This window comes from Oncorhynchus kisutch, unplaced genomic scaffold, assembly GCF_002021735.2.
Source record: "Oncorhynchus kisutch isolate 150728-3 unplaced genomic scaffold, Okis_V2 scaffold2872, whole genome shotgun sequence".
Taxonomy (NCBI): domain Eukaryota; kingdom Metazoa; phylum Chordata; class Actinopteri; order Salmoniformes; family Salmonidae; genus Oncorhynchus; species Oncorhynchus kisutch.
The window spans coordinates 5,602-17,911 of NW_022264817.1; the positions used below are offsets into that span (position 1 = coordinate 5,602).

Below are 12,310 nucleotides of genomic sequence, written 5' to 3' on the forward strand. Positions count from 1 at the left end.
AAATATCTTTCCTGAGAGAAGAAATCTTCACTGTTGACCTTTGATAGCGAATGTTGGTAGAGCAGCAGAGAGTTCTCGAGATTGCAACAGTCCTTAGGTCGCTGACTCAGAAGAGTATAACTTTTTCTGCAATTGTGCCAAGTTTTTGACTTATGCCTAGTGTTTCCCCAAAGCAAGCCATTCCCTGAGCGGGAATCAAACCCAGGCCGCAAGGTGGTAAATGAACCGAATCCTAAACCACTAGACCAACAGGAGAGAGGAAAAAAGACATTTCGCAGTGAGGGGCTAAACAGCGATTTTATTCCTCGGCCTCACTTTTTGTCTATTCCCAAATGCAACTACTTGCCAATCTAAGGGGATGTAGCTCAGAGGAATAGAAGCATTAGTTGAACGTACGAAGACCTGGGGGCAATCCTCAGCAGCTCCAAGACAACCACCAAACCCAGCAGATCATTTCTTAAAGGGAACATATGCTTCTGCCGAACCTCTACAATCTAGGTGATGGGCGTTGAACATATTATGTCACCCTTCGATAGCTCAGTTGGTAGAGCGGAGGACTGTAGGTGAAATTGCTGTATCCTTAGGTCGCTGGTTCAAATCCGGCTCAAGGATTGTACTATTTTCTTGTGGCTTACCGCCAACTTTTTGACAGCAGTGCACTTTGACATGTGCTTGAAAAAAAATATCTTTTCCCTGAAGAAGAAATCTTCAATTGTTTGACCTTTGATACGAATGTTGGTAGAGCAGCAGAGAGTTCTCGAGATTGCAACAGTCCCTTAGGTCGCTGACTCAGAAGAGTATACTTTTTCTGCAATTGTGCAAGTTTTTGACTTATGCTAGTGTTTCCCCAAAAAGCAAAGCCATTCCCTGAGCGGGAATCAAACCCAGGCCGCGGTGTTAAATGAACCGAATCCTAACACACTAGAACCACAGGAGAGAGAAAAAGACATTTCGCAGTGAGTGGGGGCTAAACAGCGATTTTATTCCTCAGCTCACTTTTTGTCTGATTCCAAATGCAACTACTTGCCAATCTAAGGGGATTGTAGCTCAGAGGAATAGAGCATTAGTTTGAACGACAAAGACCCCTGGGGGCAAATCTCGAAGCAAGCTCCAAGAAACCACCAAAACATCAGCCGAATCAATTTCTTAAGGGAACATATGCTTCTGCCGAACCCTCTGACCATGCTAGGTGAATGGGGCGTTTGACCTACACTGTCACCCCATTAGATAGCTCAGTTGGTAGAGTGCGAGGACTGTAGGTGAAATTGCTGTAATCCTTAGGTCAGCTGGTTCAATCTGCTCGAAGGATTGTACATTTTCTTGTGGCTTACGCCAACTTTTTGACAGCAGTGCCTTTGAATGTGCTTGACAAACAATATCTTTCCCTGAGAGAAGAAATCTTCAACTTGTTGACCTTTGATACGAATGTTGGTAGAGCAGCAGAGAGTTCTCGAGATTGCAACAGTCCTTAGGTCGCTGACTCAGAAGAGTATAAAGCTTTTTCTGCAATTGTTGCCAAGTTTTTTTGACTGTATGCCTAGTGATTTCCCCAAAAAGCAAACCCATTCCCTGAGCGGGAAATCAAAACCCCAGGTCAGCACGGTGGTAAATGAACCGAATCCTAACCACTAGAACCAACAGGGAGAGAGAAAAAGACATTTCGCAGTGAGGGGGCTAAACAAGCGATTTTATTCCTCGGCTCACGTTTTGTCTATTCCCAATGCAACTACTTGCAATCTAAGGGATGTAGCTCAGAGGAATAGAGCATTAGTTTGAAACGTACGAAGACCCTGGGGGCAATCCTCAGCAGCTCCAAGACACCACCAAACTCAGCAGAATCATTTCTTAAAGGGAACATATGCTTCTGCCGAACCTCTGACCATCTAGTTGATGGCGTTTGACCTACATTTGTCACCCTTCGATAGCTCAGTTGGTAGAGCGGAGGACTGTAGGTGAAATTGCTGTAATCCTTAGGTCGCTGGTTCAAATCCGGCTCGAAGGATTGTACCATTTTCTTGTGGCTTACGCCAACTTTTTGACAGCAGTGCACTTTGACATGTGCTTGACAAAAACCAATATCTTTCCCTGAGAGAAGAAATCTTCACTTGTTGCACCTTTGATACGAATGTTGGTAGAGCAGCAGAGAGTCTCGAGATTGCAACAGTCCTTAGTCGCTGACTCAGAAGATATAACTTTTTCCTGCGCAATTGTGCCAAGTTTTTGACTTATGCCTAGTGTTTCCCCAAAAGCAGACCCTTCCCTGAGCGGGATCAAACAAGGCCGCAGTGGTAATGAACCGAATCCTAACCACTAGACCAAACAGGAGGAGAAAAAGACATTTCCACAGTGATGGGGCTAAACAGCGATTTTATTCCTCGGCTCACTTTGTGCTATTCCCCAAATGCAACTACTTGCAATCTAAGGGGAGTAGCTCAGAGAATAGAGCATTAGTTGAACGTACGAAGACCTGGGGGCAATCCTCAGCAGCTCCAAGAAACACCAAACTCAGCAGAGTAATTTCTTAAAGGGAACATATGCTTCTGCCGAACCTCTACCAATAGTGATGGTGTTTGCCATTATTTGTCACCCTTCGATAGCTCTGTTGGTAGAGCGGAGGACTGTAGGCTGATAATTGCTGTAATCCTATAGGTCGTGGTTCAATCCCGGCTCGAAGGATTCTACCATTTTCTTGTGGCTTACGCCAACTTTTTGACAGCAGTGCACCTTTGACATGTGCTTGACAACAAATATCTTTCCCTGAAGAGAAGAAAACTTCACTTGTTGACCTTTGATACGAATGTTGGTAGAGCAGCAGAGAGTTCTCGAGATTGCAACAGTCCTTAGGTCGCTGACTCAGAAGAGTATAACTTTTTCTGCAATTGTGCCAAGTTTTTGACTTATGCCTAGTGTTTCCCCAAAAGCAAGCCATTCCCTGAGCGGGGGAATCAAAACCCAGGCCGCGGTGGTAAAAGAACCGAATCTAACCACTGGACCAAAAGGGAGAGAGGAAAAAGACATTTCGCAGTGAGGGGGCTAACAGCGATTTTTATTCCTCGGCTCACTTTTTGTCTATTCCCAAATGCAACTATTGCAATCTAAGGGGATGTAGCTCAAGAATAGAGCATTAGTTTGAACGTACGAAGACCTGGGGCAATCCTCAGCAGCTCCAAGAAACCACCAAACTCAGCAGACTAATTTCTTAAAGGAACATATGCTTCTGCCGAACCTTCGACCATCTAGGGGATGGCGTTTGACCTGTATTTGTCACCCTTTGATAGCTTAGTTTGGTAGAGCAGAGGACTGTAGGTTAAATTGCTGTAATCCTTAGCTTGCTGTTCAAATCCGGCTCAAAGGATTGTACCTATTCTTGTGGCTTACGCCAACTTTTTGACTGCAGTGCACCTTGACATGTGCTTGACGAACAAATATCTTTCCCTGAGGGAAGAAATCTTCACTTGTTGACCTTTGAAAGGAATGTTGGTAGAGCAGCAGAGTGTTCTCGAGATTGCAACAGTCCTTAGGTCGCTGACTCAGAAGAGTATAACTTTTTCTGCAGTTGTACCAAGTTTTTGACTTATGCCTAGTGTTTCCCCCAAAAGCAAGTCATTCCCTGAGCGGGAATCAAACCCAGGCCGCGGTGGTAAAAGAACCGAATCCTAACCACTGGACCAAAAGGGAGAGAGAAAAGACATTTCGCAGTGAGGGGGCTAAACAGCGATTTTATTCCTCGGCTCAGTTTTGTCTATTCCCAATGCAACTACTTGCAATCTAAGGGGATGTAGCTCAGAGGAATAGAGCATTAGTTGAACGTACGAAGCCCTGGGGGCAATCCTCAGCAGCTCCAAGAAACCACCATAATCAGCCGATTAATTTCTTAAAGGGAACATATGCTTCTGCCGAACCTCTGACCATCTAGGGATGGCGTTTGAATGTATTTGTCACCTTTGATAGCTCAGTTGGTAGAGCGGAGGACTGTAGGTGAAATTGCTGTAATCCTTAGGTTGCTGGTTCAAATCCGGCTCAAAGTATTGTACCTATTCTTGTGGCTTACGCCAACTTTTTGACAGCAGTGCACCTTGACATGTGCTTGACGAACAAATATCTTTCCCTGAGGGAAGAAATCTTCACTTGTTGACCTTTGAAAGGAATGTTGGTAGAGCAGCAGAGTGTTCTCGAGATTGCAACAGTCCTTAGATCGCTGACTTAGAAGAGTATAACTTTTTCTGCAGTTGTACCAAGTTTTTGACTTATGCCTAGTATTTCCCCAAAAGCAAGTCATTCCCTGAGCGGGAATCAAACCCAGGCCGCGGTGGTAAAAGAACCGAATCCTAACCACTGGACCAAAAGGGAGAGAGAAAAAGACATTTCGCAGTGAGGTGGCTAAACAGCGATTTTATTCCTCTGCTCACTTTTTGTCTATTCCCAAATGCAACTACTTGCAATCTACGGGGATGTAGCTCAGAGGAATAGAGCATTAGTTGAACGTACGAAGCCCTGGGGGCAATCCTCAGCAGCTCCAAGAAACCACCAGAATCAGCCGATTCATTTCTTAAAGGGAACATATGCTTCTGCCGAACCTCTGACCATCTAGGGGATGGCGTTTGAATGTATTTGTCACCCTTTGATAGCTCAGTTGGTAGAGCGGAGGACTGTAGGTGAAATTGCTGTTATCCTTACGTTGCTGGTTCATATCCGGCTCAAAGCATTGTAACTATTCTTGTGTCTTACGCCAACTTTTTGACAGCAGTGCACCTTGATATGTGCTTGACGAACAAATATCTTTCCCTGAGGGAAGAAATCTTCACTTGTTGACCTTTGAAAGGAATGTTGGTAGAGCAGCAGAGTGTTCTCGAGATTGCAACAGTCCTTAGGTCGCTGACTCAGAAGAATATAACTTTTTCTGCAGTTGTACCAAGTTTTTGACTTATGCCTAGTGTTTCCCCAAAAGCAAGTCATTCCCTGAGCGGGAATCAAACCCAGGCCGCGGTGGTAAAAGAACCGAATCCTAACCACTGGACTAAAAGGGAGAGAGAAAAAGACATTTCGCAGTGAGGGGGCTAAACAGCGATTTTATTCCTCAGCTCACTTTTTGTCTATTCCCAAATGCAACTACTTGCAATCTAAGGGGATGTAGCTCAGAGGAATAGAGCATTAGTTGAACGTACAAAGACCTGGGGGCAATCCTCAGCAGCACCAAGAAACCACCAGACTCAGCAGATTAATTTCTTAAGGGAACATATGCTTCTGCCGAACTTCTGACCATCTAGGGGATGGCGTTTGGTTGTAATTGTCACCCTTTGATAGCTTAGTTGGTAGAGCAGAGGACTGTAGTTTAAATTGCTGTAATCCTTATCTTGCTGGTTCAAATCCGGCTCAAAGGATTGTACCTATTCTTGTGGCTTACGCCAACTTTTTGACTGCAGTGCACCTTGACATGTGCTTGACGAACAAATATCTTTCCCTGAGGGAAGAAATCTTCACTTGTTGACCTTTGAAAGGAATGTTGGTAGAGCAGCAGAGTGTTCTCGAGATTGCAACAGTCCTTAGGTCGCTGACTCAGAAGAGTATAACTTTTTCTGCAGTTGTACCAAGTTTTTGACTTATGCCTAGTGTTTCCCCAAAAGCAAGTCATTCCCTGAGCGGGAATCAAACCCAGGCCGCGCGGTGGTAACACGAGACCGAATCCTAACCCACTGGACCAAAAGGGAGAGAGAAAAAGCACATTTCGCAGTGAGGCGTGGCTAACAGCGATTTTATTCCTCGGCTCACTTTTTGTCTATTCCAATTCAACTACTTGCCATCTAAGGGGAATGGTAGCTCCGAAGGAATAGCGCAGTAGTCAAAAAACTTGGTACAGACGCGAAAAAGTTATATCTCTTCTGAAGTCAGCGACCTTAAGGACTGTTGCAATCTCGAGAACACTCTGCTGCTCTACCAACATTCCTTTCAAAGGTCAACAAGTGAAGATTTCTTCCCTCAGGGAAAGATATTTGTTTCGTCAAGCACATGTCAAGGTGCACTGCAGTCAAAAAGTTGGCGTAAGCCACAAGAATAGGTACAATCCTTTGAGCCGGATTTGAACCAGCAAGATAAGGATTACAGCAATTTAAACTACAGTCCTCTGCTCTACCAACTAAGCTATCAAAGGGTGACAATTACAACCAAACGCCATCCCCTAGATGGTCAGAAGTTCGGCAGAAGCATATGTTCCCTTTAAGAATTAATCTGCTGAGTCTGGTGGTTTCTTGGTGCTGCTGAGGATTGCCCCAGGTCTTTGTACGTTCAACTAATGCTCTATTCCTCTGAGCTACATCCCCTTAGATTGCAAGTAGTTGCATTTGGGAATAGACAAAAAGTGAGCTGAGGAATAAAATCGCTGTTTAGCCCCCTCACTGCGAAATGTCTTTTTCTCTCTCCCTTTTAGTCCAGTGGTTAGGATTCGGTTCTTTTACCACCGCGGCCTGGGTTTGATTTCCCGCTCAGGGAATGACTTGCTTTTGGGGAAACACTAGGCATAAGTCAAAAACTTGGTACAACTGCAGAAAAAGTTATATTCTTCTGAGTCAGCGACCTAAGGACTGTTGCAATCTCGAGAACACTCTGCTGCTCTACCAACATTCCTTTCAAAGGTCAACAAGTGAAGATTTCTTCCCTCAGGGAAAGATATTTGTTCGTCAAGCACATATCAAGGTGCACTGCTGTCAAAAAGTTGGCGTAAGACACAAGAATAGTTACAATGCTTTGAGCCGGATATGAACCAGCAACGTAAGGATAACAGCAATTTCACCTACAGTCCTCCGCTCTACCAACTGAGCTATCAAAGGGTGACAAATACATTCAAACGCCATCCCCTAGATGGTCAGAGGTTCGGCAGAAGCATATGTTCCTTTAAGAAATGAATCGGCTGAGTTCTGGTGGTTTCTTGGAGCTGCTGAGGATTGCCCCCAGGGCTTCGTACGTTCAACTAATGCTCTATTCCTCTGAGCTACATCCCCGTAGATTGCAAGTAGTTGCATTTGGGAATAGACAAAAAGTGAGCAGAGGAATAAAATCGCTGTTTAGCCACCTCACTGCGAAATGTCTTTTTCTCTCTCCCTTTTGGTCCAGTGGTTAGGATTCGGTTCATTTACCACCGCGGCCTGGGTTTGATTCCCGCTCAGGGAATGACTTGCTTTTGGGGAAACACTAGGCATAAGTCAAAAACTTGGTACAACTGCAGAAAAAGTTATACTCTTCTGAGTCAGCGACCTAAGGACTGTTGCAATCTCGAGAACTCTCTGCTGCTCTACCAACATTCGTTATCAAAGGTCAACAAGTGAAGATTTCTTCTCTCAGGGAAAGATATTTGTTTGTCAAGCACATGTCAAGTGCACTGCTGTCAAAAAGTTGGCGTAAGCCACAAGAAAATGTACAATCCTTCGAGCCGGATTTGAACCAGCGACCTAAGGATTACAGCAATTTCACCTACAGTCCTCCGCTCTACCAACTGAGCTATCGAAGGGTGACAAATATGGTCAAACGCCATCACCTAGATGGTCAGAGGTTCGGCAGAAGCATATGTTCCCTTTAAGAAATGATTCTGCTGAGTTTGGTGGTGTCTTGGAGCTGCTGAGGATTGCCCCCAGGTCTTCGTACGTTCAACTAATGCTCTATTCCTCTGAGCTACATCCCCTTAGATTGCAAGTAGTTGCATTTGGGAATAGACAAAAAGTGAGCCGAGGAATAAAATCGCTGTTTAGCCCCCTCACTGCGAAATGTCTTTTTCTCTCTCCCTGTTGGTCTAGTGGTTAGGATTCGGTTCATTTACCACCGCGGCCTGGGTTTGATTCCCGCTCAGGGAATGGCTTGCTTTTGGGGAAACACTAGGCATAAGTCAAAAACTTGGCACAATTGCAGAAAAAGTTATACTCTTCTGAGTCAGCGACCTAAGGACTGTTGCAATCTCGAGAACTCTCTGCTGCTCTACCAACATTCGTATCAAAGGTCAACAAGTGAAGTTTTCTTCTCTCAGGGAAAGATATTTTTTGTCAAGCACATGTCAAAGTGCACTGCTGTCAAAAAGTTGGCGTAAGCCACAAGAAAATGTACAATCCTTCGAGCCGGATTTGAACCAGCGACCTAAGGATTACAGCAATTTCACCTACAGTCCTCCGCTCTACCAACTGAGCTATCGAAGGGTGACAAATGTGGTCAAACGCCATCACCTAGATGGTCAGAGGTTCGGCAGAAGCATATGTTCCCTTTAAGAAATGATTCTGCTGAGTTTGGTGGTGTCTTGGAGCTGCTGAGGATTGCCCCCAGGTCTTCGTACGTTCAACTAATGCTCTATTCCTCTGAGCTACATCCCCTTAGATTGCAAGTAGTTGCATTTGGGAATAGACAAAAAGTGAGCCGAGGAATAAAATCGCTGTTTAGCCCCCTCACTGCGAAATGTCTTTTTCTCTCTCCCTGTTGGTCTAGTGGTTAGGATTCGGTTCATTTACCACCGCGGCCTGGGTTTGATTCCCGCTCAGGGAATGGCTTGCTTTTGGGGAAACACTAGGCATAAGTCAAAAACTTGGCACAATTGCAGAAAAAGTTATACTCTTCTGAGTCAGCGACCTAAGGACTGTTGCAATCTCGAGAACTCTCTGCTGCTCTACCAACATTCGTATCAAAGGTCAACAAGTGAAGATTTCTTCTCTCAGGGAAAGATATTTTTTGTCAAGCACATGTCAAAGTGCACTGCTGTCAAAAAGTTGGCGTAAGCCACAAGAAAATGTACAATCCTTCGAGCCGGATTTGAACCAGCGACCTAAGGATTACAGCAATTTCACCTACAGTCCTCCGCTCTACCAACTGAGCTATCGAAGGGTGACAAATATGGTCAAACGCCATCACCTAGATGGTCAGAGGTTCGGCAGAAGCATATGTTCCCTTTAAGAAATGATTCTGCTGAGTTTGGTGGTGTCTTGGAGCTGCTGAGGATTGCCCCCAGGTCTTCGTACGTTCAACTAATGCTCTATTCCTCTGAGCTACATCCCCTTAGATTGCAAGTAGTTGCATTTGGGAATAGACAAAAAGTGAGCCGAGGAATAAAATCGCTGTTTAGCCCCATCACTGCGAAATGTCTTTTTCTCTCTCCCTGTTGGTCTAGTGGTTAGGATTCGGTTCATTTACCACGCGGCCTGGTTTTGATTCCCGCTCAGGGAATGGCTTGCTTTTGGGGAAACACTAGGCATAAGTCAAAAACTTGGCACAATTGCAGAAAAAGTTATACTCTTCTGAGTCAGCGACCTAAGGACTGTTGCAATCTCGAGAACTCTCTGCTGCTCTACCAACATTCGTATCAAAGGTCAACAAGTGAAGATTTCTTCTCTCAGGGAAAGATATTTTTTGTCAAGCACATGTCAAAGTGCACTGCTGTCAAAAAGTTGGCGTAAGCCACAAGAAAATGTACAATCCTTCGAGCCGGATTTGAACCAGCGACCTAAGGATTACAGCAATTTCACCTACAGTCCTCCGCTCTACCAACTGAGCTATCGAAGGGTGAATAAATATGGTCAAACGCCATCACCTAGATGGTCAGAGGTTCGGCAGAAGCATATGTTCCCTTTAAGAAATGATTCTGCTGAGTTTGGTGGTGTCTTGGAGCTGCTGAGGATTGCCCCCAGGTCTTCGTACGTTCAACTAATGCTCTATTCCTCTGAGCTACATCCCCTTAGATTGCAAGTAGTTGCATTTGGGAATAGACAAAAAGTGAGCCGAGGAATAAAATCGCTGTTTAGCCCCATCACTGTGAAATGTCTTTTTCTCTCTCCCTGTTGGTCTAGTGGTTAGGATTCGGTTCATTTACCACTGCGGCCTTGTTTTGATTCCCGCTCAGGGAATGGCTTGCTTTTGGGGAAACACTAGGCATAAGTCAAAAACTTGGCACAATTGCAGAAAAAGTTATACTCTTCTGAGTCAGCGACCTAAGGACTGTTGCAATCTCGAGAACTCTCTGCTGGTCTACCAACATTCGTATCAAAGGTCAACAAGTGAAGTTTTCTTCTCTCAGGGAAAGATATTTTTTGTCAAGCACATGTCAAAGTGCTACTGCTGTCAAAAAGTTGGCGTAAGCCACAAGAAAATGTACAATCCTTCGAGCCGGATTTGAACCAGCGACCTAAGGATTACAGCAATTTCACCTACAGTCCTCCGCTCTACCAACTGAGCTATCGAAGGGTAATAAATATGGTCAAACGCCATCACCTAGATGGTCAGAGGTTCGGCAGAAGCATATGTTCCCTTTAAGAAATGATTCTGCTGAGTTTGGTGGTGTCTTGGAGCTGCTGAGGATTGCCCCCAGGTCTTCGTACGTTCAACTAATGCTCTATTCCTCTGAGCTACATCCCCTTAGATTGCAAGTAGTTGCATTTGGGAATAGACAAAAAGTGAGCCGAGGAATAAAATCGCTGTTTAGCCCCATCACTGTGAAATGTCTTTTTCTCTCTCCCTGTTGGTCTAGTGGTTAGGATTCGGTTCATTTACCACTGCGGCCTTGTTTTGATTCCCGCTCAGGGAAGGGCTTGCTTTTGGGGAAACACTAGGCATAAGTCAAAAACTTGGCACAATTGCAGAAAAAGTTATACTCTTCTGAGTCAGCGACCTAAGGACTGTTGCAATCTCGAGAACTCTCTGCTGGCTCTACCAACATTCGTATCAAAGGTCAACAAGTGAAGTTTTCTTCTCTCAGGGAAAGATATTTTTTGTCAAGCACATGTCAAAGTGTACTGCTGTCAAAAAGTTGGCGTAAGCCACAAGAAAATGTACAATCCTTCGAGCCGGATTTGAACCAGCGACCTAAGGATTACAGCAATTTCACCTACAGTCCTCCGCTCTACCAACTGAGCTATCGAAGGGTGAATAAATGTGGTCAAACGCCATAACCTAGATGGTCAGAGGTTCGGCAGAAGCATATGTTCCCTTTAAGAAATGATTCTGCTGAGTTTGGTGGTGTCTTGGAGCTGCTGAGGATTGCCCCCAGGTCTTCGTACGTTCAACTAATGCTCTATTCCTCTGAGCTACATCCCCTTAGATTGCAAGTAGTTGCATTTGGGAATAGACAAAAAGTGAGCTGAGGAATAAAATCGCTGTTTAGCCCCCTCACTGCGAAATGTCTTTTTCTCTCTCCCTGTTGGTCTAGTGGTTAGGATTCGGTTCATTTACCACCGCGGCCTGGGTTTGATTCCCGCTCAGGGAATGGCTTGCTTTTGGGGAAACACTAGGCATAAGTCAAAAACTTGGCACAATTGCAGAAAAAGTTATACTCTTCTGAGTCAGCGACCTAAGGACTGTTGCAATCTCGAGAACTCTCTGCTGCTCTACCAACATTCGTATCAAGGTCAACAAGTGAAGTTTTCTTCTCTCAGGGAAAGATATTTTTTGTCAAGCACATGTCAAAGTGCACTGCTGTCAAAAAGTTGGCGTAAGCCACAAGAAAATGTACAATCCTTCGAGCCGGATTTGAACCAGCGACCTAAGGATTACAGCAATTTCACCTACAGTCCTCCGCTCTACCAACTGAGCTATCGAAGGGTGACAAATGTGGTCAAACGCCATCACCTAGATGGTCAGAGGTTCGGCAGAAGCATATGTTCCCTTTAAGAAATGATTCTGCTGAGTTTGGTGGTGTCTTGGAGCTGCTGAGGATTGCCCCCAGGTCTTCGTACGTTCAACTAATGCTCTATTCCTCTGAGCTACATCCCCTTAGATTGCAAGTAGTTGCATTTGGGAATAGACAAAAAGTGAGCCGAGGAATAAAATCGCTGTTTAGCCCCCTCACTGCGAAATGTCTTTTTCTCTCTCCCTGTTGGTCTAGTGGTTAGGATTCGGTTCATTTACCACCGCGGCCTGGGTTTGATTCCCGCTCAGGGAATGGCTTGCTTTTGGGGAAACACTAGGCATAAGTCAAAAACTTGGCACAATTGCAGAAAAAGTTATACTCTTCTGAGTCAGCGACCTAAGGACTGTTGCAATCTCGAGAACTCTCTGCTGCTCTACCAACATTCGTATCAAAGGTCAACAAGTGAAGATTTCTTCTCTCAGGGAAAGATATTTTTTGTCAAGCACATGTCAAAGTGCACTGCTGTCAAAAAGTTGGCGTAAGCCACAAGAAAATGTACAATCCTTCGAGCCGGATTTGAACCAGCGACCTAAGATTCAGAAAATCTACCTACAGTTCTGCTACTGAGCATCGAGGGTCGAATGGAACATACCGACCAATTTTTCTGGTCCAGGTCGGCAGACATTCATCCCGGATCTCACAGCTAGCTTGCTGCTGTCGTTG

The 12,310-nt window shown here is 44.9% G+C and overlaps 12 non-coding genes across 12 annotated transcripts; 4 read left to right on the plus strand and 8 right to left on the minus strand.

The window, feature by feature from the left end:
- The first annotated feature begins 526 nt into the window (after positions 1-526).
- On the plus strand, positions 527-611 carry trnay-gua (transfer RNA tyrosine (anticodon GUA)). Its single transcript is given in 2 exon segments — positions 527-563; positions 577-611. It is a non-coding gene; the product is annotated as a tRNA-Tyr (tRNA).
- Positions 612-1,915: 1,304 nt separating this feature from the next.
- On the plus strand, positions 1,916-2,002 carry trnay-gua (transfer RNA tyrosine (anticodon GUA)). The gene is given in 2 exon segments: positions 1,916-1,952; positions 1,967-2,002. It is a non-coding gene; the product is annotated as a tRNA-Tyr (tRNA).
- A 1,939-nt stretch (positions 2,003-3,941) lies between these two features.
- Positions 3,942-4,028, plus strand: trnay-gua (transfer RNA tyrosine (anticodon GUA)). The gene is given in 2 exon segments: positions 3,942-3,978; positions 3,993-4,028. It is a non-coding gene; the product is annotated as a tRNA-Tyr (tRNA).
- A 1,266-nt stretch (positions 4,029-5,294) lies between these two features.
- On the plus strand, positions 5,295-5,381 carry trnay-gua (transfer RNA tyrosine (anticodon GUA)). The gene is given in 2 exon segments: positions 5,295-5,331; positions 5,346-5,381. It is a non-coding gene; the product is annotated as a tRNA-Tyr (tRNA).
- Positions 5,382-6,061: 680 nt separating this feature from the next.
- Positions 6,062-6,148, minus strand: trnay-gua (transfer RNA tyrosine (anticodon GUA)). Its single transcript is given in 2 exon segments — positions 6,062-6,097; positions 6,112-6,148. It is a non-coding gene; the product is annotated as a tRNA-Tyr (tRNA).
- A 1,266-nt stretch (positions 6,149-7,414) lies between these two features.
- trnay-gua (transfer RNA tyrosine (anticodon GUA)) lies at positions 7,415-7,501 on the minus strand. The gene is given in 2 exon segments: positions 7,415-7,450; positions 7,465-7,501. It is a non-coding gene; the product is annotated as a tRNA-Tyr (tRNA).
- A 589-nt stretch (positions 7,502-8,090) lies between these two features.
- Positions 8,091-8,177, minus strand: trnay-gua (transfer RNA tyrosine (anticodon GUA)). Its single transcript is given in 2 exon segments — positions 8,091-8,126; positions 8,141-8,177. It is a non-coding gene; the product is annotated as a tRNA-Tyr (tRNA).
- Positions 8,178-8,766: 589 nt separating this feature from the next.
- On the minus strand, positions 8,767-8,853 carry trnay-gua (transfer RNA tyrosine (anticodon GUA)). Its single transcript is given in 2 exon segments — positions 8,767-8,802; positions 8,817-8,853. It is a non-coding gene; the product is annotated as a tRNA-Tyr (tRNA).
- A 588-nt stretch (positions 8,854-9,441) lies between these two features.
- trnay-gua (transfer RNA tyrosine (anticodon GUA)) lies at positions 9,442-9,528 on the minus strand. The gene is given in 2 exon segments: positions 9,442-9,477; positions 9,492-9,528. It is a non-coding gene; the product is annotated as a tRNA-Tyr (tRNA).
- Positions 9,529-10,119: 591 nt separating this feature from the next.
- trnay-gua (transfer RNA tyrosine (anticodon GUA)) lies at positions 10,120-10,206 on the minus strand. The gene is given in 2 exon segments: positions 10,120-10,155; positions 10,170-10,206. It is a non-coding gene; the product is annotated as a tRNA-Tyr (tRNA).
- Positions 10,207-10,796: 590 nt separating this feature from the next.
- trnay-gua (transfer RNA tyrosine (anticodon GUA)) lies at positions 10,797-10,883 on the minus strand. The gene is given in 2 exon segments: positions 10,797-10,832; positions 10,847-10,883. It is a non-coding gene; the product is annotated as a tRNA-Tyr (tRNA).
- A 589-nt stretch (positions 10,884-11,472) lies between these two features.
- Positions 11,473-11,559, minus strand: trnay-gua (transfer RNA tyrosine (anticodon GUA)). Its single transcript is given in 2 exon segments — positions 11,473-11,508; positions 11,523-11,559. It is a non-coding gene; the product is annotated as a tRNA-Tyr (tRNA).
- Between the last annotated feature and the right edge of the window lie 751 nt (positions 11,560-12,310).